Raw genomic sequence first — 27,298 nt, forward strand, 5'->3', positions numbered from 1 at the left:
CATTTGATGCAACTCCAAATCATAATGAGCTACTAATGTCATTATTATTCTTAGTGAGTCCTTTTTCGAAACAGGAGAAAATGTCTCCTTGTAATCAACACCATCTTTCTGAGTGTAACCCTTAGCAACAAGTCTAGCTTTATACCATTCGATATTACCACTAGAGTCGTGTTTGGTTTTAAAAACCCATTTGCTTCCGACTCTTTTACAGCCATGTGGTAACTCAACGAGATCCCAAACTTCATTCTGTTGCATGGATTTCAGTTCTTCTTTCATGGCATTAATCCATTCCTTTGACTCTTTACTTTCTACAGCATGTGAAAACGAAACTGGATCCTTATTGATTCCAATATCATAATCTGATTCTTGCATATAAACCACATAATCATTAGAAATAGCTGACCTACGATTTCTTTGAGGTCTTCTTAATGCTACTTGTTGTGGTTCATGCATATCAGCATTATGTAAGTCATTTCCTTCAGGAAGTACTTCTTCATTTATATGTTGTTCATTATCATCATGCTGTTCTATAACAGCTGGAACAACATTTGGAGTAATAGTAGATGGAGGAACTATTCTGGGCAATGTAACATTTACCCTTGTTTCCTTTATTTCTACTATTTCTCTTCTAGTACTCCCACTGACTTCACCATTCTCAATGAATCTTGCATTACCAGTTTCTACAATTCTCGGACTATGACTAGGACAGTAAAACACATACCCTTTAGATTTCTCAGGGTAACCTTAAAATACCCACTGATCATTCGAGAATCTAATTTCTTTTCATGTGGATTATAAATTCTCGCTTCCGCTGGACAACCCCAAACATGCAGGTGTCTTAAGCTAGGTTTCCTGTTAGTCCATAACTCAAAAGGAGTCTTTTGAACAGCTTTACTAGGAACCCTATTCAACAAATAATTAGCGGTTTTGAGAGCATACGACCACAAATTCTTAGGTAGTGTAGAATCTGACATCATACTCCTAATCATATCCATTAATGTCCTATTGCGCCTTTCTGCTACACCATTTTGCTGTGGTGTACCTGGCATTGTGTATTGCGCACATATGCCATGACTTTCGAGGAATTTTGCAAATGGACCTGGACACTGACCTGACTCATTATATTTACCATAATATTCACCACCTCTATCAGACCTTATGATTTTCACCTTTTTATCTAATTGCCTCTCAACTTCCTTTACAAACGTCTCAAGGACATTCACAGATTGAGATTTTTCATGAAGCAAATAGACATAACCATAACGGGAAAAATTGTCAATAAAAGTGATGAAATACTTTTCTCCATTAAAGGCTGGAGTGTCCATAGGTCCGCAAATATCAGTGTGTATTATTTCAAGAAGCTGGCTGCTTCTGGTGGCTCCTTTCTTATTATGTTTGGTTTGTTTACCTTTAATACAATCCACACATAATTCTAGATCACTAAAGTCCAAATTTGACAAAATCTCATTACTTACTAATCTCATCATTCTTTCTTTGGATATATGACCTAGTCGTTTATGCCACAAGAAAGCAGAATTTTCATTCAACCTGCTACGTTTACATCCAACATTATTTACTACATTCAACAAGGAATTCGCATAAGTGTCATTCAGTTTCAATTTATATAAGCCATCAATTAGAATACCAGAACCAACATTATCAGTATTCTTATATAAATCAAAACAACCAGATCCAATCACACATCTAAAACCAGAAATATCCAATTTACTTGCGGAAATAAGGTTTCTAGATAATGAAGGTACATAAAGGGTACTGTATAAGTCTAATACATATCCACTTTCTAGAATTAGACGATAAGTCCCAATGCCTTCAATTGAAGATTTCATTCCGTTTCCCATAAAGAGAAAACGATCTTCATTTGGATTTATGGTTCGGATCGTAAGAAATCCCTGCATATTGTTGGAAACATGAGTTGTAGCACCAGTATCAAGCCACCATGTATTAATAGGAACTTCAACTAAATTTGATTCAAAACATACGAAAGATAGATAACCTTCAAATCAAAAATGAAATAACTATAAGCTCATAACTAACGCGATTCAGATGTAGACATAATAGCATAATATAGCACTCCTTTGGGTAGATACTATCTTATACTTAACATAATTAAATACTAAAACATAAGTAGGTAATAAATATTTTCAATTAAATAGAACTGACATCTTTGGATGATCAATATTTATTTAATCAAAATATCTATCAAACCTCATCATGTCAACTAGTTATAGAACAAGACTTTCCTTTGGGTAAGTTCTCAGGTTCTATCATTAGTGACGCCAGTTCTTAATTGGTATTATTATAACTGGCAATTTCTATCAATAATCATTATGTCACTTATGCACTAAATGATTATTCTGATTTTGACCACTTTGGTGATTAACAAAATCATAAATCTCATGTGCATAAATAATTTGTAACACATACCTTATGCAAAACAACATTCTGATTTTGACCACTTTGGTGATTAACAAAATCATAAATCTCATGTGCATAAATAATTTATAACACATACCTTATGCAAAACAATCAGTCATAGAGCAATTACTTTTATGCCCAAATTTCAAACAATTATTTTGTACCAGTAAACTTTAATCGTGCAAAGCCAAAACAGTAAATGATGCACGAAAAGACCCTTTTAAACTTCAATCCAAATTATATTGAATATAAGTAATTAGGGTCCATATTTCCAACCAGCAAATGTGACCCTTGGAAACTAATACCCAAATTACAGGTCTTCCAAACAAAGTTCGGCCATAAAGAGGATTCTCCGCGAGCATCATCGGTTCAATCCTGGCATCTCCACCGATTTAAACAGAAAGAATAAGCATAGTAAATTTTGCAGGTTATGCATGGAAAGGAAGGAATAGTCAAAAGTGGGGCTTTTCAAAGTTTCGAACCAATACATGTGGCGCTATTTCTTTCTTTAAAAATAAGAACCATTTCTGGATTTACTGTAGCACAGGCGTAAAGCTATAAATCATATGTATACTTAACCAACCATGGATAGGCAAATAAAGATAACGAAAAGCAGGTCATTCATTAAAACCCATATTACGGCCCATTTGAACGAAAACTCGTGGGAGAGAGCCAATCTGGTATTTCATGGGAGAGAGCCAATCTGACTCCGTAAAAGGGTTGAATATAAAGAAATCGATATAGTTGTGCACGTCCACGATTTCGTCCCCTTTGATTCATCGATACAATAATATTGGGCGGTGAGTATGAGAAATCTAGGGTGCAGTTAATGAGGGCAATGAAATAGTTGTTTTACAACTGGAACTTAAAAGCAACAGTGCCTCACCCCTCCGGAAACTCAAATCCCAATCTCAAAACTATGGAAAGCAATCATAATATCACGCTGGTGATCTTACTGTGCACAACTCACAAAAGCTAGATGTGGATCATGTGTGGTAAGGAAAATTTATGCCCGTCCACTGCATGCATGGCGTGATGTTGAGATCCCACGATAGGAGTCAACCTCCCATACCGGCTGAAATTTAAGGCGAATAGACGACACGAGAAGGGTAGGGCGGATTCCAATGCTTAAGACTTCGATTAATGGAGGACAAAACCAGACGTTATGCAGAATTTGCTTGCGGTGGATTTGTTTCGTGATCATTTCATGAAACCCCCACAATTTCCCGAAGGCTCAATCACATGAGTAAAGCACAGAACAGATCAATTGCAATTATAGGAAATACTCAGTTATTGATTGTGGCTCTGATACCAAATGTAAAATTTTGCATTAACAGCTAACAGCCCAAAGACCATCAATACTGAATATTTCACAAACGGAACTTTATATGAGATGACATACCTTGATTAACAGCGGAAGACGTAATGGCTGCCATCTACTTTGATCTGACTCCTGACTGTTCCTCTTCTTCAGAATTCGGTTTCTCTCCTCTTGCCCTCACTTCCTTTATGTGCTTCTTGATGGAGAAGAATGCAACTCTCGTGTGGGAGAGAGAGGACCCAATTCTTTATATATTATTTAACTCTAATCTGGTACGTCCATCATATACCAATTCAACGCTTAAGATCTAATGCTTTAGATTAGAAACTGCTTTAGTGCTTTAATGCTTTAATGCTTTTAACGCTTTAATGCTTTAATGCTTTTAACCGGTTCACATTAAGATTTAGAAACTGCAGATTTCTAACAACAAGGACCAGCGCTATTGCGGTTTCAACATTGATAGTTCTGATGATGAATCTGAGAAAATTGAGCACCAAATTAAAGTAATAATACGAATAAGCATAGTCGATGCAACATTTTGCATATATAAGGAAGAAAACGAGAAAACATGCAAATGCATTTTGATACATGGGGAGAGTCAAAATTGTCATCTGAATTGTGCGTACTTAGGCAGACTGCATTGGAGCCCGTAACAAAAGTAATATTCTACTTGCTTGTATTGAACTTTACCAATAGTTTTAAAGTCAAATCAAATTAATGATCACATATGATATTTTTTTAGCTGAGGTTGGTATATTTCTGATTGATAATTTTTTAGCTGAGGTTGGCATATTTCTTTTTTTTTTCCGAAGAAAAAAGCCGAGCTTTTCTATTAATCAAAAATAAAAAAGCTACAAAAGGAATGAGTAAACATTCAGCAGAGATTGCTTGTGCCATAGAGATATTTAAATCTCCTCTGTGGTGTCTTTTAGACCATATCTTTTTATCAAGAGACTAAGAAAGCTCTCCTGACCGCGGCCTGTACAGCCATATCAAAAAATAACAGTCAAAGCTGTCTCATAGTATCTGGGCCTCCTTTTTAACAGGAAAACAGCCCAATGCATAATATCAAAAGAAACAAAAAGCAAACTGTCTCTCCTGCTTCAGGAGCATTTTCATACATGTTCAGACAAAAAAAAGAAAGAGGATGATATTTTATGAGTATGGAGGAAGATCCGACACACGGATCTGATCCTGAACTTGCTCTGTTATCCTCCACGAACCCAGAATCTGCTGTAAACCTGCTTTAGAATACCTGTCGGCTTCTTCATTTTTATCCCTGTAAATATGTTCAATGGAGAAAACATTAAAATGAATCTTTAAATTTTGGATTTCTTCTAACAGAGGCATCAACATATAATTCCTGCATCTAAATTTCCCATTGACCCAGTTTACCACATTTGCAGAGTCTCCAAAAATCTGAACTGTGAGGATATTTCTATGAATGAGCCAGCAAAGGAGAAGTTTTAGGGCTGATAATTCAGCAAAATTGTTTGTGCCCATCCCAAGGCCTACTGAGGCTTTTAATGAGTGAGAGGGACTTAGATGGATTATAATTCCGGCTCCAGTGATGTTGTTTTGAGCTGCCCCGTCAAAAAAGGCCCAGGGGATGCCTTCTCTGATGACGAAATCCTTTCGCTGATTTGAAGATTGAGAACTCTCCGGTTCAGGAATGCTAGCTAATATGGCTGAGGCTTGAATTGCAATGACATTCGCTGGGGTGACTTTTTCTTTAAAAATGCATCCATTCCGGGCAATCCAAATACCCCAACAGACAATAGGTGGAAGGTTCCTCAGGTTTTTCTCAGGATAGTGGGACCACCAGAATTCCCATGCTGCTGATAGATCTTCCCCTTCCCATCTCGCAGAAATGTTCAGAAGTTTTTTTGTTTCCTCCCAAACTTGTTTAGTGAAAGTACAGCTCAAAAAAAGGTGCGGAATGGATTCAGATTCAATCAGGCATAGAGGGCATCTACTCGGCCCCTGCTTGAAACGAGCTTGAAGAATTTCCCAAGTGGGGATCTTGTTTTTTAATGCGCACCAGAGAAAGATTCTGGCCTTTTTGGGGCATTTCAGTTTAAACAGAGGTTTCGCCCACCAAACCGGGGGTCCCACCCCGAGGTTGGCATATTTCTAATTGAGGCTTCAAAGCTCATTTATTTATCTATTAAGTTACTTAAAAAGAAGTTGGAAATATGGATAAACATTTGGGAAAATGGGACAAAAATATGCATGATTTTCTTTACACTAAGGAAACTTAGAAAAATTCAACACTGACATGTGGACAAAACAGGTAGGTGAACAAGAAAAACATATTATGTCAAAGAATTTGACCCTACGTCAAAGCATGATGATAAATAGTACTTCAGATCTTCAACCAAGGGAAAAGCTAAAACTTTATTTGCACAAGTGAGGACACAGCTCCCATCATCTAAGAGTGCATTTGGTAGATGGATGGTAGGTAAAGAAGATTGGGAAGAAATAACTTGCATCTTTTGCACCAAAATGGTGGTATAAACAGAATGGCATTTTATCAAACAATGTGGAGGGTATTAAGATATTCCTTAGAAATTAATAGAACCCAAAGGTGAAGAGTCTCAACAAACGTTTTGAGGAGGCAAGACTTTATAAGATAACGACTTTCTTACTCAAGATTCATAACAAGAGAGATGATATCGAAAAGAATTTGAATAGAGATTAAGTTGTTAAGATTCATAACAAGAGAGATGACATGGAAAGTAATATGAATAGGGATTAAGTTGTTATTGAGTGGTCCCTTACACTACAAGTTCTCATGAATGTCATTAAAAATTATTCATTCATTCATGCATCGAATTGTGATGGAGCAACAAGATAATAGTTGGGAAGTTAAACGACCTTGTGACACCCCACGATTCGAGTTAGGTAGACAATTTCCATTGAGGCCACACCAAGTTGTCGAGGGGTCCATTTTGATCTATGGACCATGGGGATTCAACTAACGTGACTCCAAAACCATAGCAATGTTCTACCCATGCTCTACAAACACTTTTTTGAAGAAATGGAAAGGAAATGGAGGGGGAGACATGTTGTTGAGAAAGTAAAATATGTGATAAGGATATGAGTGACCATAGTTGGCATTTAAAAGTTGATTAAAGGAGGTTACATGGAAGGATCAACAACTATTGGTCTACGATCCACTAACAACTATTTATTCTATTTGATCTAAAACCTGCATTGTATCAAGCAATTCATGTAGAATATGCAAAACACACTGAAGTAAAGGTCATCTAACCACTAAGAGTATCCGTTAGTGTTGGTAAAGGAGAAAGTGGTCATAGGATAAATACCCCTAAAAAATTAATTATGTTTCACAACACTTACCTGGTGTGTAGGGTAATTGCCTGTAAAAAGAAAACTTTGCGATGTATATTCCTTATAGTTTTATTGTAGTCGAAGTTTAATTTATTCCATTTGGAATATGTTTTGAGTACGAGTGAATTGAGATGTTATACGAGGAATAATATATAATATTTGTCATATTTAGTTTATTAGTTTGATAATATAAGAAAAATGGTGGATTATATTAGCTAGGTAATTATAATAATATTTTTTTGAATGTTTAGTCTATATTTTTTTCTATTCTTTTTTAATATTTTTTTTTATTAACCTTGGTAGATCCTTCTTTTTCATTATAAAATAAGTAAGCAAGTTACAATCATATAGATCCTGGTTAAGTGCTCTCAACTTGCCCATCGGGAACCACCTAATCCCATTATGAGCCATCCAATGGAAAAAAATACTTAGTCTCTCTATCCAAGCTCTATAAACTCAATTTTCATGTCCACAACCATATTCTAGTTCTCTATATATATGACTACAAACTTTAAATTTGAAGTTGTCCACATGAAAACTAATAAAAAAGACTAAGAGTTAGCATTTTATTCCTCCTGCTTGGCGGATGGCAATGTAATCGAGGTCGGATATTTCACATCGAAGCTTGGAAACTCAATGGGCATGAACATGCATGGGAAATGTTTCTCTATATGGTCTAGGAGGCCATCATGTTCCTGCAATTGAAATTTCAGTGTTTGTAATTTGGAAAGTCCTGGACATGAGTCATCCAGATTTGTTTCATGGCCTTGCTGAGGAGGCATTTCATAAGCCAATACAGATATATGGTCTACTTGTATTGCATCTCTTTGCCTCTGGTGTGTCCTAGATCCAAGATCCAGAATCGGGATCTTCCAATCCTCCCATTAAATTATAATTTTAAATATATTATATTATTTTAATAAATGATATTATTAAATATTTTTCATATTATTTTATTTTATTAGACTATATTATATTGTTATAGTATTAAATTATTTTATTAATTAAAACATTTATTGAAATATGTTTGAATTAATATATTAATATTCATTAATAATAATATTAACTTATTTATTTATTTAGCTTATTAGTTTGATAACATAAGAAAAAATGGAGGATTGTATTAGCTAGGCAATTATAATAATATTTTTTTGAATGTTTAGTTTATATTTTTTTTCCATTTCTTTTTAATATTTTTATTTATTAACCTTGGTAGATCCTTCTTTTTCATCATAAAATAAGTAAGCAAGTTACAACCATACAGATCTTGGTTAAGTGGCCTCAACTTGCCCAACGGGAAACCAAGTATGTTGACCACCTAACCGCATTATGAGACATCTAGTAGAAACAAATACTTAGTCTCTCTATCCAAGCTATATAAACTTGATTTTCATGTCCACAACCATATTATGTTTATCTATATATATGACTACAAACTATAAATTAAAAGCTATCCGCATGAAAACTAATAAAAAAGACTAAGAGTTAGCATTCTATTCCTCCTTCTGACTGGATGGTGATGTAATCGAGGTCAGATATTTCACATCAGAGCTTGGCAACTCAGTCAGCATGAACAGGCATCGGAAATGTTTCTCTATATGGTCTAGGCGGTCATCCAGTTTCTGCAATTGAAATTGCAGTTTTTCAAAGTCCTGTTTGTAATTTGGAAAGTCCTGGACATCAGTCATCCATATTTGTTCCATGGCCTTGCCCAAGAGGCATTTCATAAGCCAATACAGATATATGGTCTACTTGTATTGCATCTCTCTGCCTTTGGTGTGTCCCGATCCGGGATCTGGAATCAGGATCTTCCAATCCTCCCATTAAATTATAATTTTAAATATATTAAATTATTTTTTATATTATATTATTTTAATAAATGATATTATTAAATTATTTTTCATATTATTTTATGTTATTAGAATATATTATATTGTTATAGTATTAAATTAGGTTATTAATTAAAAGATTTATTAAAATATGTTTGAATTAATATATTAATATTCATTAATAATATTATTTATTTATTTATTTATTTACATTTATATATTGGTATATTAATTAAAGCAATAATACATAATTAAAAAATACTTAATACATAATTAGTATAGTTAACTACATTAGTTTAACATAGTCAAATATGAGTACATTCACATTTGGTGAACATATGTTAATCTTATTTGACAATAACCAACCTTAATTTGCTCAAAGTTCTCTTCAACCACTATAACAACAATTAATTAATTTAAAACATTAATTAAAATAATAAAAAATAACTTAAAACATTTTTTAAAATATCAATCTTAATAAATTTATTAATAACTAATTTATTAAATATCAATGTTAATAATTAATTAACACTAATAATTAATTAAATTTCAATGTTAGCACGTTATTTTAATTAACACCGATATCTTAATTAATGTTTGAATTAATTAAAACAATAAAAAATTGTTTAAAACATTAAAAATTTACTTAAAACACTAATTAAAATATCTAATAACATTAATTCAAACCTTTAAATCAATATATTAATAGTTATTAATAATACTATTAATTTATTAACATTTATATATTAATTAAAGTAGTAATACGTAATTAAAAGAAAAATTACATAGTACATAATTATTATAGTGAAACATAGCCAAATATGATCACTTTTAGACTTAGTCAGCCTTATATTTACCACAATAATCAACCTTCTTCACTCAAGATGTGTCTTTAGTGAATATAATATTAATTAATTAATTAAAATATTAATTAATCAAAATTTTAATATTAATAAGATTAATTGAAACATTGAAATGTTTAATAACATTAATTATAGTATTAATCATATTAGTTATATTATTGGGTAATCTCAACAATTTATAATACTAATATTATGAGTTCCTTTGAAAAACAGTATTAGTAATATTAATAATCACAATAAATTTTTGAAACTGTTAACTTAATAACATTAATTAATATTATTATTAATATTAATTTTAATTTTTAGCATTAAATTTTAATTTATTAGTATGGTATTTTATTATTATTATTATTATTATTATTATTATTATTATTAGTATTTAGTATTTTTTTTATTAGTATTAAAATATTTAATATTATTTATCAATATTAATTATAATATTATTATTAATTTTAATTTTAATTTTAAGTTTTAATATTAATATTAAGTTTAATATTAATATTAATATTAATATGAATTAATATTAATATTAATTAATAGAAATAAGGATATTAAAACTACATTTAATATTATTAATATTTATAGAAAATAATTTTAATCTTAATCTTAATATTATTTATTAATATTAATAACCTTAAATAGTATTGATAATCATAATTATTAATAACAATATTAATAACATTGATAAAAATATTAATAATATCATTGATTACATTGATAACATTAATATTAATAATATCATTATTAATAACATCGTTGATAAATAATATTAGCATTAATATTGATAAATAATACTAATAACATTTAGTATTAACATTAATAATAATAATAAAATTTGATTTATTAATATTATTCTTTATTATTATTATAGTAATTTATTAATATTAATTAATATATTATAATATTAACATTAACATTAATAACATTGAATATTAATTAGTTTTAAAATTATTTATTAATATTAATAACATTAAATAATCATAGTCTATTTTGGTCAAACATTGCATTGCAAAAAAGATTTTCTCAATATGAAAATCCACCATGTTCAATCATTGTCAATTACTGTAAACCATGGTCAACCATTGTCCAACATAACATTGTGACAAAAAATGTCTTAATATGAAAATCAACCATGGTCATCCATCCTCGACCATGGTCTACGATTGTCAATCATTTTCAACCATGGTCAATAATCATGGTCACAATGTGATGAAGATTGTCTCTTCATCCAACGTCACATTATGACAACGATGATCATCGAGGGTCAACCATGGTCCAACTTTGCATGTGATAAATATTGTCTCACTATGAAAATCAACCATGGTCAACCATAGTCCAACATCACATTGTGACAAATATTGTCTCAATATGAAAATCACTCATGGTCAACCATGGTCCAACATCGCATTGTGACAAAGATTGTGTCAATAGGAAAATCAACCATGGTCAATGATGGTTAACCATGTTTATTTTAGGGTTTATATACCTTGGCTTTATAATATTAAACCCTTGGGTTTATAATATTAAACACTTGTGTTTAATATTATTCCCTTAGGTTTATAATCCCTTGGGTTTTTAGTGTTAATCCCTTGCGTTTATTAGTCCCTTTGGTTTATAATATTGATCCCTTAGGTTTATTAATCTAAGGGTTCATATTCCTAGGGTATAATATTATTCATATGGTTTGTAAAATTAATCCTAGGGTTTAATATAAATCCCTTGGGTTTATAATCATGGTCACCCATGGTCAACCATGGTCTAATATCACATTGTGACAAAGATTGTCTCAATATGAAAATAAACCATGTTCAACCATTGTCAACCATCATCATTCATGGTCAACCATGGTCCAACGTCACATTGTAACAAAGATTGTCTCAATATAAAAATCAACCATGGTCAATCATGCTTAATGATCATCAATAGCCATGGTCACATTGTGCCAAAGATTGTCTCATGGTCCAACATCATATTGTCACAACCATGGTCAACAATTTCCGAATGTCGCATTGTGACAAAGCTTGTCAATATTTAAATCAACCATGGTCCAACGTCACATTGTAATAAATATTTTTTAACTATTAAAATAAATCATGGTCAACCATGGTCCAACATCGTATTGTGACAAATATTGTCTCAATATGAAAATCAACCATGGTCAACCATGTTTGTTTTAGGGTTTGTAATATTTATCTTAGGGTTTATATACCTTTGGTTTACAATATTAATCCTTTGTATTTTCAAGATTAATCCCTTTTTTATTAATGCCTTGTGTTTATAATATCAATCCCTTGGGTTTATTAATCTAAGGGTTCATATTCCTAGGGTAGAATATTATGATAGGGTTTATATATTAATGCTAAGGTTTAATATAAATCCCTTGGGTTTATAATATAAATTCTTAGGGTTTATAATATTAATCATAGGGTTTATATTCCTAGGGTTTAATATTAAGCATAGGGTTTACAATATTAATCCCTTGGGTTTATGAGTTTTAGGGTTTATATTCCTAGGGTTTACTATTATTCCCCTCAGTTCATAATATTAATCACTTAGGTTTATGAATTCCTAGGGTTTAATATTAAGCCTAGGGCTTACAATATTAATCCCTCGGGTTTATTAGTTTATTGAGGCCCGCAGACTGATATGGTTGTGCATTATCTTCTGTTGTTGCACGTATGCCGACTTTTAGGGTTCCTGTGGCTGGCGATTTGACAGTGTCAATATTCTGCAACAGAGTACGGAAGAGTAATGGTGCAAATGGACCAATTTGGGCGTAACTTTCTGACAGTGATATTCCATTTTGAAAATTGATTTGAACGTCCATCTTGGAGCACCATATATATTCAATCCAAAGACTTGAAAGGTTGCCATCCGATGGTGAAATATGAGTATGACCAAAAAGTTGCACTCAAAAGGACAATGACAAAGTTTTTGGACATGTCAATCCAGTTGGGCCATAAACGAACAGTCACAAAGCTTTTGGAAGATGGTAATCTTGTGGGGCCATGAGCGAGAGCGAAAGCATGAGGGTAATTTTTATTTTACGTTTTCTAACTCAATTAAAAAAAATGGTCCTACTCATAACCACATTTTAGGGTTTGGTGGACTATCTTTCATTTTTATATTTTTTTAGGTTTAATAGGTACAATACTTAACTATTATAATTGTCAAATGGTTTTCACTTATCACAACCATTCATTACATTAAATGTATTACGGATCTTTCTTTATCATAAGAATAAAAAAATGTTTTTTAAGATTATCGTAAACTATTCAATATGGACAAACTTAATTACATCCATCATAGACACTCAAATATATTTAGTTAGCATAAAATTTCACTTGAAACTAACCTAACCTTATTACATGAGCTTTCTCAATAAGTTTACCTGGCAAGCCCATGAAAATGTAGAGTAAATGTGAGTACAAAATCACATCTTCAAATCTTGATTGCTTACCCATGGTTATGTGTTGGTGGTGGTGCAATTGACCTAAGGGCTATAATTGTACTACTATGAATAGTAGCAGTGTCATGCTACTACAAGACTAAACCAAACATGCTAATAAAAAATTGGCCCAACTAATTCCTCTAGACATACAAAATAATAAAATTAAAAATTAAATCCCTATTAAATGGATATGACCATGACTATCTTCTTTTCACAACCAAAAGCACTATCAGGAGGATTATCAATCTTCATAGTGATTTTATTTTCACTTTAGTTTTGCATCTCAATTATTGAACACTTGCCATTTTTTGCTTCCTTCTTGCTCATTCATTTTCTTGCTTTATTATTTATTCTCATTACTACGTGTCAATCTCTTTGTTGCTTCATTCTTCCCTACCCTTGTAGGTTTTATCTTCAGTATGCACTTTCCATTTTCTTCTTCTATTCATGTTTAAGTGCTCATCTTCTTTAACTTTATTTCAACATCATTTTGTATCTTCTATCATTCTTTAACTTATTCTTTTCATTTCTTTTGTCATTTCGGTGTTTACTTCTTATGTTGTCATTTTCTCTTGTACTTGTATGAAAATTATGTTTGTTGTAAAAGGGACATCTCCATCTAGCAATACATCTATGATCTTTGATTGACAAACTTAATTGATGCACCATGGTTTTATTTACTCTCACTACAATTTTACAATGTTTTTTTTTACATAACTAGGATCTTTTGACCGATATTCTAACATCAATATATTTTTATAATAAATGTATGATCAAAGCTTGATAATCAATTTTGACTTGATTTCATCTCCTTATATCAATAACCATCTTTAGGCTTTCAACTTAGGATGATTTTATAATTTCTTTTCAATCTAAAATACCTTAATATTTAGACTCCAACCTTTAATTTCAAGATTTTTAACCTTTGATTTCAATGCATTTTCTCTAAGACCTATTAAGAGATTAAACCTCATAATTCTATTCAATAAGAATATTAAATGAAATACAAACCCCTTTTGAATTATCCTAGACCAAAACGAAGTTATTTGAAAACCATGTATCTAACTTATCTTTCACTATACTTACCCATCAATTAGAGAAGCTTTTTCGGCTATCCTTATGACTCAAAATTTTATTTAACATCCCATTCATTCAATATTCAACATAATAGTCTTTATTTGTGCAAGCAACAAAATTCTAAATGCAAAAACAATATAGCCATCCTTCTTTAATATTGAGTTTCACTTCCCAATGGTCCTTGGACATTTTCTTCCAATGGTCACCTCCTCTTCTTACTTTTGTGGCTTTTAGGTATGTTTACTTTCAATGTTAATCTTCTTTGAGTGTGGAGCTTCTTTGATTGTTGGTGTTATTGGAATAGGGTGTTCAGCTTCTTGTAATGCATCTAGCTTACATAAAAATTCATAAAAATTCTCCATAAATCGGCAAACCAATCTTCAATTTTCAATGGATGGATGTTGGGATAAAGCATTCTTTTGACCTACACCAACTAATCAAGAATTTGTTAATTTTCAAGAATTCAACAATGACTTAAAAAATTGAGAGAACCAATTGAAATTCTTAGTGAGATTAACTTTAAGGCACCCTCACATTGCCCCGAATCATGCAATTTGTAAATATTGTATGAGGCGATTTCACTATAGAATTGGAAAACCATCAAAATTTCATTAATAAAATCTCACTAATTAAGAAGTCAATTGAAAAAATGAGCAGAGTGTAATAGTGTACTTTCCAAATTGTTATCTTAGAAAAAAATAGTTTTTACATTGAGAAAAAACATATTTTTCACTTCATTTTTAAATTATGGATCATTTGTTTCAACAATACTTTATCCTTTAAATTTATTTTACTACTCAAACAATACTTTATCCTTTAAATTTATTTTTCTACTCAAACAATACTTTATCCTTTAAATTTATTTTTCTAGTCAATCTTGAGAAATATTTGAGATATCTCTAAAAACAAAATATCTTTCCAGCACTATATTTTGTGTAACTTAACCTATTTTAATTTACTTAAATATTCAACTTTGTTAAAGATTAATGTAGTATAAATTAATATGATCCCTACCTCAGTTAAGACCTATCCCTTAGTCACAATTTCTTAAACAACAACCTACTCGTTTCAAAAGTCACAAATGGTCTAACCAAAGAACCTCTTATTTTGAACTTATCAAACGAACTAATCAGTGAAATAGATAATGCTTACTGGCAAATGATTACAGTGTACTCCGCAACCGAAGTCATTATTCTTTTAATAGGAAACAAAGTCATCACCATCAATAACAAGGGGATGTTCAAAATTTCAAGATCAATCAACGTTGCAACAAATAAATTGACCTGTTTGTTATTAGAATGGTTACGTCGTTTATTCAAAATTTTCATATGCTCTGGCCGCTCAGAACTTCTGGCCGACCTGAATATTTTCTTAGTTACCGACGCTTCGTACGAAAGCTATTTTAATAATGTCACTGTGCTGCGTTAAAAGCTTTGGCTTCCCAATACTACTCATTTGATGGAAAGCAGTTTATCTTGCATCGTCGCCCATGGTAATTGTTCCACCTAGGGTTCGAATTCCAAACCAGACTTTACATTTGGATCCCTCTTCACAGTTTTAAGGAAAGATTTTCACTGTTTTGGAAAAAAAAGTTATCTGTATTTGATGGGCAAATCACCCTGTGACCGTCAAATTCTATCCCCTGTCACGTGCAATTTGCCCGTCATGGAACTTTGGCCATAGAAAAATAGTCGAGCAGGTGATTCAGAAGTAATTGAGGCGCATCTCAACTTCAAACTGCTTTTACGCAAATTTTCCGCTTTGGGTCATTTCGGGGATTTTCTGTCGTGCCAACGAGGATTTTCTGTGACATTTTCTTGTCTGGAATTTTGTTTGGCCAAGATGGGTGACAGCAAAGCATCCACAAATGCGCTTCAACGAAAGTTATATTGAGGCCCACAACTGATATGCTTGTACCTTAACTTTTGTGGTTGCGTGTATGGCGACTGTGGCTTAACTTTTGTGGTCCGTGTATGGCGACTTTGAGGGTTCCTGTGACAGGCGATTTGACCGTGGATTTACAGTCTATGTTCTGCAACATAGTACGGAAGAGTGCTAGTGCATTGGGCGTAACTTTGTGGCAGTGACATTCTGTTTCGAAAATGGAAAACGGATTTGAACGTTCATCTTGGATCACCACATATATTCAATCCAAAGATTATCTGAAAGGTTGCCGTCAGCCCTGGAATTTGACGTCCTGTGAGACGTATTTCCTATTTTAAAATGTATTTGGCAGTTGTGGTAAATTTTTACCCGTCAAATTTGACGTGCCTAATCAATCAATGACTGTCATTTTGATGTTTAATTTGGATATTTCCCATCAAAATTTATAGTACCCGTCAAAGTTAAAAACAACAAAATAAGATTAGGCCTAGGGCCATAAGGAAAATGTTTACAGTGCTCGTCAAAGTTAAAAACAACAAAATAAGATTAGGCCTAGGGCCATAAGGAAAATGGTTACAGTGCCTGTGGCTCACATGGCGCTAGAGCCTCACACACTTTCATAGATTTGAGGCGTATAAAAGATTATATGGCTATAGTCCTTTTGTAGATTTGAACATTATGAAAGGAGATCTTGCCCTAGGAAACTAAGAACAACTAGATTGTAAGTTAGGTGTTACATTCAAAGAACCGACCAACCAGTCAATAATGTGAATTCAACCATCCAAATGTACGCTAGTAGGTGATTGCAAAACACAAACAATACTTGCGTTTTCTGTTGTGTATAATAGTACCATGTATTCACTACCATGTTATTTTCTTGAAACACAAGGATAAGTCACTAAAAAATTGTTGGAGCTTTCTACTGAAATTACAGTCATCATTTACATCAAAATCAGCAAGATTTAACACTTTGCAAGTCCCAAGTTTCCTATTTTTTTTTTCATTCTTTCTTCCTATTGTATTTGTTTTCAATTATCGATGCCCTTGTCAAAATGAATTTCTCTAAGCTTGTGATTTATTCCATAGTGAAGCTTACAATTACCATCTTGAAAAGTGAGCGTCCTAATTTTGACTCTTTTTTTTGAGTGCTCTTCCTTATTTTGACTAATTTTGTTTTTTGAGTTTTTTACTAAAGGTTTTGAAATCAACTTTATTTTTGTTCTTTAGTGCCCTTCTTTATTTTGATTAATTTTGTTTTTTGAGTTTTTTACTAAAAGCTTTAAAATCAATGACTATTTTTCTTTTTTGAGTGCCCTTCCTTATTTTCACTAATTTTGTTTTTTGAGTTTTTACTAAAGGCTTTGAAATCAACTTTATTTTTACAGCAGTGAATTTTCCTTTAAAATAAAATAATTATATAGTTATTCAATGATTTTTTTTTTACTATAAAAATAATTATGGAAGATGTTACAAGCTCATTTTGATATAGTGTATCTATTTAGGTTGTCAACCACTTCTAATATAGTTGTATTTAGAGGATGCAACTGGTACTAAGTACATGAATAGAATAAGTAATGTTATTGTCTAGCATAATGCTCAATAGAAAGAATTGATTTGTGCAATTGGTAAGGCTGTATATTTTGTCTATGTTGTAAAAAGTAATGTGAATTCAAATTTTTATGTTAATGACACTATAGGCTCATATTTGGGATATTATGAAAATGATTAGTTAACAATGTTCACATGTAGATGATAAGCTGATTACCTCGTAGATTGCACAATTTGTTTAGTTTAGACATTTTTCGGCTTCATGGTTTTAGGAATAATGTATTCTAAATATGTATAATGGATATCAAATTAGTTGAAAGAATATTTAGCTATCATCAGTAGATTTATTATTCAATAGTTCATAGATGGATGAAAGTGAAAATATAGGGATTAAAGTTATCTTGGTATAAATAAAGAGATCTTGGTGAGAATTAAGTACATAAAATATGCAGTGAGTAAATAAAGATGTGTGTGTCCATCTATAAATAAAATATTTGGTGAAAATAAGCTATAAATAAATAGTTAAACATGTAATTATATGTTTAATAAAATCATATGTAGTAGATTATTGGATTTAAATAAATTATAAAAAGGGATAATAGTTAAATTCTTGATATGTAAAATAAATAACTCTATCTCATCTACTTAACTATACGACTTTCTTTAGTTTTTTTCGCATGTCAAAATTTATGTATATAATCAAAACTATTAATTCCCAAAGGCTAAAAAGCTTTATAAAATCTTAAAAGTATGCTTGTATGCTATGGGGAAACACAAATATTAACTTAGCAAGAAACAAAGCACTCTAAGAGGGAGATTAAAGAAAGTTGAGATGCAGGAGTAGTTCAAAGAGAGTTTCTAGATAAGAGAAAGTCGACCCTCACAAATTTAGATACAACGTAAAAAGAAAGGCATGAAAAATTCCAAAACATCATCAAATTTTCATTTGACCGGTATAAGAGATTTGAAATTCCATTCCAAGCTTGGTTGCCATGCTTTTGGAGGATGGTAAGCCTATGGGGGCCATGAGCGAAAGTTTGGGGGAATACAGTACGGGACGACAATTTTCTTCTAATCGATCTGAAGATTATGATGCAGTCGTGGGATCACCGAGAATTGAGGAGATGTTGTTGGATAACAATTCAGCAGCAATTATATTCAAGCAATTGGGAATTTACGTTCGATTAAATATAAAAAAGAAATTTACATTGGTAATTGAAGTTTGTTTGTTTATTATAATCTAAAGCCGGGACATTCATGTGCAAGAAAAAACATAAAAAGTATAAAACTCTTTTAAATTCAATTAAAGTGTATATGTAATCGGAGTTGAGGTGAGGGAGAGTTGTAAAGTTGTATGGAGGAGGCGTCGGAACACGGGAGAGCATCAACCAGCGAGCGGCCGACTGCTCAGCCATCCACCTTGCAGATACAAGCAACCAGGTGTTAGAGCCACCTAGCAGATACAGCCAACCAGGTTTAGCGCCACCTTTTCCTGCATGACCACCTTAATAGTTTTCAGGACACGCTTTTAGTTTTCTACATGAAGGATGGACGTGTCCTCCCCCTGCATGCATGCTGACACCTGGTAAGAAATCCTTTGGTTTGTAACTTCATTCTGTCATCCTTTAAGAGAAGTCCTCTGCGAACGGAGTTAGGTTTCTCTTTCGGCCTCTCGGTCGTGGTACTGGGTACTCTCCGGGTCTGGGTCTCTTATGGACAGTTGCCTGTTGTGGGTGATCTAGGTAACGTAGCTTTTAATTTTTTCTCTGAAAATTGAAGCTCCCTGCCCTCTAAGACTGGGCTTTTCTCCGTTTTCCGGTCAGGTTTTTTCGGCTTCGTCCCGGTTTTCGAACTCTATTGCTTCGATGCTTGGTTATGGTTTCTTTCGTTGTGCTCTCCCGGTGTTCCTGACGTTGCTTCCATAAAGGTTAGTATCTATCGTCCCTCCTCCAGATCAGATGGTTTTTATTTGCAAGATGTTTCTGGTTGTTTTTGGGTATTGAAGTATTTATTTGGCAGTATTTGGTTATCTGTCTTTGGTAAAATCTAATCATGCACGGTCTGTCTTTGGAATCGTAAGGTTATGCTCAATATGGTAGCTTGATGATAGGTTTCTCAACATAATCTCTTTTTTCATAAGCTCAAAGCTTGATCTCTTGATGCCTTACTTTGGAAGTGCTAGAAAATATGCTGAAGTCTTTCCTTAACAAGATAAAGGCGTCTATATTCATATGTAGTCCCTGTTCTGATTTCCGGTTTAGAATAGGTCGTTGGTGGTGCATTTTTTAGATCTATTGCTGTTGTATCGACTGTCAGAACTAGCCTTCTGAATAGTTTTTTCCTGCCTTGTCTGTTACTCGGCTCTCCTGGCTCTCCTGATAGATATTTTCCGGAATTCAGAATTTCCGGCATCCTTTTCTCCGGAAAAAGTTTTTCAAAAATATTTTTGGTTTGTCTTAAAAGCTCTCATTAAGACTTCTGAGCCCTCTGAACTATCAAGGTACAAAAATTCCTCCGCTCCTCAACATTGGAATCCTGTCATCCTCTCAGAAGTCAAATCGACAGCAGGAAATATCCTTGCCTGACCCCTCACATCATGTGAGTATTTGAATTGGGATTCGATAGCATTTACCCTCTCGTCCTTGAGATTTCCATTCTCGGGTTTCAACGTTCCTCCTTCAGATGCTCTTTTAATTCCCTTATCTAGCCTTATCCTTTGTCTTTGACAGGATCTAAGGATCAGACTCCTTTCTGTACTGTTGTTTCTTAATTTCTCTCTTCAGCAGTTATTCTATCCAGGCAACTTGTTACAGAAAGGATCTACGGCTGGATTTTTTCCAGATACGAACACTGCTCTAGTATCTTCCGGCTTCTTCTGAGCTCGTTCCTCATTTAATATGACGGGTGGGTCTAACTCACCCGCCACACAAGCCCTCATTCAGGCTACTATTGAGGTTGAAAGAGCACGTGAGAAGTCTAGTAATTTTAACAGTTGGCAAGCCACGGTGGAAAATATGATGGTTAATCCTGCTTGTCACGATTAGCTTAATCAAGCCCATGTGGACCGTTCTAGAAAAGGATGGTCACATGACCATGCACAACACTTTAATAAATCTAGGAATCTGGTCAAAACGGCCCCTCCTCCAAAGGCTATTTCCGTGAAGAGTGCTGTCTTAACAGAGTGCATCGACAGTCTGCAAAAGTTGGCTTTGATTGGGAAATGGCAATTCCTAGAAATGGATGAAGAGGATATGAGGAAATGGTTGGCGGATAAATGGTCTCCTCTGATTGGATATACTCCTGTCATTTCTCGCTTGATGAAGGAATGGTTCTCTTTTCATTTTCTTAAAGTTTCTGATTTAGAGATCATCCTCAACAGGCCATGGGTTTTCGGTAGAAGTTTTCTATCTCTATCTCGATGGTACATGGGCTTTGATCCATTAAAGAATACCCCGTCAAATTGCATGATCTGGGTGAAACTCCCAAATTTGCCTCTGGAGTTATGGTCGATTAAAACCCTTTCTGAGATTGGGAATTCCATCAGTAAGTTCATATGTGTGGATCCCTAGTGTAGAGGTGAGAAAGATAAAAGGAATGCGTGGATTTTGATAGAAAAACCATATAAAGGAGGTTATCCAGATCATATCGAGATAACCTGGGATGGTTTCAAAATCAGCTAAAGGCTTGATTTCTGGGGCATACCATTCAGATGCTCTTTGTGTCACAAAACGGCCATCTCGTCAAAAATTGCAGTCTTCGTTTCAATCGCAGGACTAAGAAGTTTTCTTTCAAACAGGGTAGAAAATCTGAATCTGAACGCTCCTCTGAAGATGTAAGCAATCCTGAGAGTCCTTTAAATCTGCAGGATCCGGATCCCTTCAGCTCACTGCAAATTTCTCAAGATCGTCCTGATGCTCTCAAATCGCCGGCTTTTGGATGTCCCCCTATTCCTGAGCCTATTGAGGAAAAATCAGTGCCCTGTCCTCCTGCTATGAATCAAGGGGATTTTGTGGTAGGGTCTCATCCCATCCAGATTTCCTCTTCTTCTCCTTCTCCTGTTAAACCTCCTTCTGGTTTGTCGAGAGGAAAGGACCCTTTGCTTACGCCTACTCCTTTTAACTCCCCTACTGAATCGCCTGTCAATAAATTTGATAGTGATATAGATCTCTTTCTTCATAGAAATTATTTGGAACTTGAACTTTTAACCATCCATAAACCTTCTTTCCCTCCCTATCCATCTATCAGCCCTAATTCAGCAAAGAACATCACGGTCAGAAAGAAACAAAAGGGTGGTAGTCGTCACTTCAGAGGAAGATCTATTGTTTCTGACTTTGGTGTTACAAATTTATCCCTCGTAGAAGTTCCAATTTTGGACTCCTCTGAATCTCAGCCTCTTAGATCATGTATGGTTGGAGAGTCTTCTAAATGACTTTCATGGTCTCAATTAATATCAGGGGTTTGGGCGCATCCCCAAAATTTTTGGCGCTAAAAGAAATTTTCTCTTCGGCTCATCCTAAAATTATCTTTATTCAGGAAACCATGCACTCAAGTAGGGCAACTTTAGTTTTCTTTAGAAGAATGTTTCCATCTTGGTTTATGGTTGCCACAGAGGCAAATGGTTTGTCTGGAGGTTTGGCAATCCTGTGGGATCCAATCTGGATAAAGGCTAAAGCTTTTAAATGCTACGCTGGAATCCTTATCTCGGCATCAATCAGGGGCCATGCTCTAGTTTTCAACATTCTGAATGTTTACGCTCCTTACAGGAATAGACTCCCTTTCTGGGAAAGGCTGTTTGCCTTGGAAACTCTTGAGATTGAATCGTTGATGATAGCAGGTGATTTAAATGTGACTTTAAGATCTGATGAGTGCTGGGGTAATTGCAGGAAAAAAGATCCTCTGGCTGATAGACTTCGAAAGGAATTTCTAAATAGGAACTTAGTGGATATCATCCTGATAAAATGATGCCTACTTGGGATAACAGTAGGACGGGGCAAGCCTACATTGCAAAGAGGATCGATCGTTTTATCATTCACGCTAGCATCATTACGAAATGGGGAATGCCTTTTTCTCTTATTGGGAATGATTTCACCTCTGATCATAGGCCTATTTTCCTTAAATGGCGTGAAAAGGATTATAGGCTTGGTTATTCCTTCAAATTTAACAGGATCTTTTTAGAAGACCAATCCTTCAATGAAACTATATTAAAAAAATGGAAGGAACTACAAGAATCTGAAATGGCCCTTCTCATGACTTTTTGGGAAAAGATCCAAAGTCTGAGGGCCGTAGCAAAGGACTGGCAAATCCGAAAGAAAAAGAAGGATAAACAGGAGCTGAAAGTTATCCAAAATGAATTTGAAATTTTTATCAACTCAGCAAACCCAGACTGCCTGACTTTTGAGCAAAAAAAGTCATATTAGAAAATTGGAAAAAAAGAAACAAATGCTGCTGCTAAAGGAAGAGGCCTCATGGAGGCTGAAGAGCAGAGCCATATGGCTCAAGGAAGGGGACTGGAATTCGAAGTATTTTCATAATTTTGCAAATTCCAGAAGAAGGAAAAACTCTATCTGGAAGATCAAAGATGGCAATGGAGGTTTCCTCTACTCTTAGCAAGAAATCTCTACAGAAGCAACAAGGTTCTTTCAGAATCAATATAGAAGGCAACAGGGTAACATTAATGATATCTTCTGGGCTGTGGACTTGATGCCAGAGATGTTTGACGAGGTAGAAAATGATAACTTTTTTAAGACGGTAACGGAAGAGGAGCTCCAAGTTGCTATCAAAGCTTTTAAAAGGGATAAAAGTCCCGGGCCAGATGGGTGGCCAATCGAATTCTTCCCACACTTCTATGACATGTTTAAGCGGATTTTCTGAGGATGGTGGAGGCCTCCCGTATGCCAGGTAGTATTCATAGTGCTTTATCTTCCACGTTGATTGCTCTTATTCCGAAAAAGGATCGATCAGACTCTTTTCACGACTACAGACCTATTTCTTTATGTAATATTTTGTTTAAAATCATTTCAAAAATTATAGCTGAAAGGATGAAGCCAGTTCTTAACTCCTTTATAACAAGGGATCAGCACGCTTTTTTAAAAGACCGGAACATATTGGATGCTGTGGCCATGACTCAGGAATGTTTGTTCTCAATGTTGTCAAACAATATCGATGCGGCTATCCTAAAGATTGATTTGAAAAAAATGTATGATTGCGTCGACTGGGCTTCTTAAGAATCTTGCTGGTAAAAATTGGGTTGAGATCACAAGGCATCAACTGGATAATGGCGTGTGTGCAAAACGTCAGATATTCAGTCATTATAAATGGAATTCCATCATCTTTTTTCCTAGCGGAGAGGGGACTTCGTCAGGGTTGTCCCCTCTCCCCTCTGCTATTCATCTTGGTAATGAACTCTCTCAGCCTACAGATCAACAAAGTTGTTTCAGAACGAAGATGTCGGCCGATCAGGATCTGCAAGGACACATTCCTATCACACAATCTCTTTGTTGACGATGTCCTCATTTTTGCCATGCTCTGCGGGGCAACCTGGTATTGCCTAAATGAAATCCTTGATACGTTTCAGATAGCATCTGGATTAGTTATCAATAGGAACAAATCCTCGTTGTATCACAATGAGTCAAATATGGATATTGTTCAATGGATAGCTGCACTGATTGGCATCAACCCGGTTTCGGTCAAGGAAGGGTTCAAATATTTGGGTTTCAACCTGAAGGCAAAAGGTAATTCCAAACAGGATTGGCAATGGTTAATTGACCGCTTTTACAAAAAAATTTCTGGATGGGAGTCAAGATTTCTTTCTTTAGCTGGCAGATTTATTTTAGTGCAGGCAGTTCTATCTCAATTGGCGGTTTACTGGGCCCACCTCTATTTCCTTCCCGCTTCTATTATTAACAAAATGAGCTCATTGGATGCCAATTTTCTATGGGGAGGTAAAGCTTTTCAGAATAAGATTCATTTAGTTAAGATGGATTCTATTTCTAAGTCGAAGAAGGCGGGGGGCTGGGGTCTTTTAGATATGAGGACTTTCGGGAAAGCCCTTCTTTGTAAGTCCCTTCATAGAGTTATCTTTGGTAAGGGTCCATGGAGCAAAGTTATTAATATGAAATATTTAAAAAGCGGGAGTTTGGAGTCCAGGTACAGAAGGAAATCTTTGGGCATTAAAAAAGGGTCTGCTATTTGGTTAAGCTTCAGGAAAATTCAGCCTTTTTTCATGGAAAATTTACGATGGAAAATATTCTCGGGCTCAAGAATTCTCATTGGTTTCGACTCCATAGTTAATGGTTTGGATTCCTCTTTCTCTCCTCGCTTGGTTTCCTTCCTTCATTCAAAGGGTATTTTCACGTGGGACAAGCTGATTAAAACTTGGTCTCACTCATCTCCTGTATGGAAGGAAGGGGAGGACTTACTTTTGCCTCTCTCCATGCGTCCCCTTTGGCACTCTGTTTTACAGAGCCTAAATGGCTTGGGGATTCATCGTTCGGGCTCCAGGGATGCTCTGGTCTGGGCTCTTCCGCGATCTTCTCAGCCTATTCGAGTAAAGGATTTATATGCTTCAATGTCTTCAGGCCTCTCGTGTAATTCCGACCTGCTCTTTCCTCCTCAACTATGGAAGGCGGCATGCCCACTTAAAATGATTTTATTCTCGTGGCTGGTCTTCAGGAACAGGAACCTTACTTGGGAGGTCCTTCAAAAGAAAGGTTGGCATGGTCCGGGCAGATGCGCCATGTGCCAGAATGCGACTGAGACAAATTTTCATATGTTCTTCCAATGTGCTTCATCTCTCCATATCTGGTATGAACTTTCTTTGTCTTTTGGTTTTCCTTACCTGGTCTTTTCCTCTGTTCAGGATGGCTTTAAATGGTGGAGCGAGCAGAGTTTATCCCGACGAACTTTGTTTATCCTTGTCTGTTGGTTCTTGTGGAAATGGAGGAATGCTAATATTTTTCAAGATTCAAGGGCGCCTCTGAACTCTATTCTGTTGCGAATTTTGGCAAGTCACAACCTAAATGGCTGATTTTGGACCTTGATTCTCAATTATGTGTCTCTTATCAGGGATTTTTGATATGTTTTGTTTTTGAAAGTGTTTCAATCTTGTAAATCTTTTCAGTTTGGCTTTGTTAATATGTGATGATTGGTCTAAGACAATTCTGAGAGTTTTTGGACTGATATGATATTATATTTTGGTATCTGGTAATTAGTTATTTGGAATACCTGATACTCTTCAGTATATTTGGAAAATCTGTTTCCAACATATCTATGTATTCAGATCATTATATTCTCTTAATATAAGCTATGATGGTTTTTTCTCTCTGAAAAAAACTATGTTTTGTCGTTTTGTACATGTTTTCAACAACAACGCATGTAAAAGATAATTAACTGTATTTGATGGGCAAATCACCCTGGGACGCTCAAATTCTATCCCCGATCACGTGTAATTTGCCCGTCATGGAACTTTCGCCATAGACAAATAGTCGACCAGGTGATTCAGGAGTAATTGAGGCTCATCTCAACTTCAAACCGCTTTTAGGCGAATTTTCCGCTTTGGGTCATTTCGGGGATTTTCTGTCGTGCCAGCGAGGATTTTCTGTGGCATTTTCTTGTCTGGAATTATGTTTGGCCAAGATGGGTGACAGCAACGCATCCACAAACGAGCTTCAGCGAAAGTTCTATTGAGGCCCACAGACTGATATGTTTGTACCTTAACTTTTGTGGTTGCGTGTATGGCGACTTTGAAGGTTCCTGTGAGAGGCGATTTGACAGTGGATTTACAGTCGATGTTCTGCAACATAGGACGGAAGAGTGCCAGTGCACTGCGCATATCGTTGTGGCAGTGACATTCTGTTTCGAAAATGGATTTGAACGTGCATCTTGGAGCACCGCACCACATATATTCAATCCAAAGATTATGTGAAAGGTTTCCATGCTTTTTGAGGATGGTAATCCTGTGGGGCCCATGAGCGAAAAGTTTGAGGGAATACAGTACATAACGACAATTTCCTTCTAATTGATTTGAAGATTATGATGCAGTCGTGGGATCACCGAGAATCGAGCAGATGCTGTTGGATTACAATTCAGCAGCAATTATATTCAACCAATCGCGAATTTACGTTCGATTAAATATAAAAAGAGAAATTTCCATTCAATCAAACTTTGTTTTGTCGTTTTGTACAGGGTTATTTTTTTTTTATGAATTAAGTAGACTCTCAGGTTCTATTTGTCGGTACAGCCCGTATGCTAGTATTTGCACCGTAAAGACATGTCGGTAGTGTTTTGGGGTTTTTTCACCCTTCTAATATTGCAAATATATTATAGTTAGATTAAAATTACTACGAAGAAATGACTCAGAAAAGTTAAGTTTTTCTCATTACTTATTTTCATTATATCCATGGTAAGGAGACTTTTCAAACTCAGATATCTGCGCAACAACAATGAAGGCAAAAGATAATAACAGTAAAGCCGTGGACGTAGCTCAACAATAATAAAAATTTGAGTAACGCATAATTTTGAACAGTGAAGCGCATAT

The sequence above is a fragment of the Pinus tabuliformis genome, chromosome 2_2 (genome assembly GCF_031772625.1).
Source record: "Pinus tabuliformis cultivar Carrire ecotype Pingquan chromosome 2_2, CPIR1, whole genome shotgun sequence".
Taxonomy (NCBI): Eukaryota; Viridiplantae; Streptophyta; class Pinopsida; order Pinales; family Pinaceae; genus Pinus; species Pinus tabuliformis.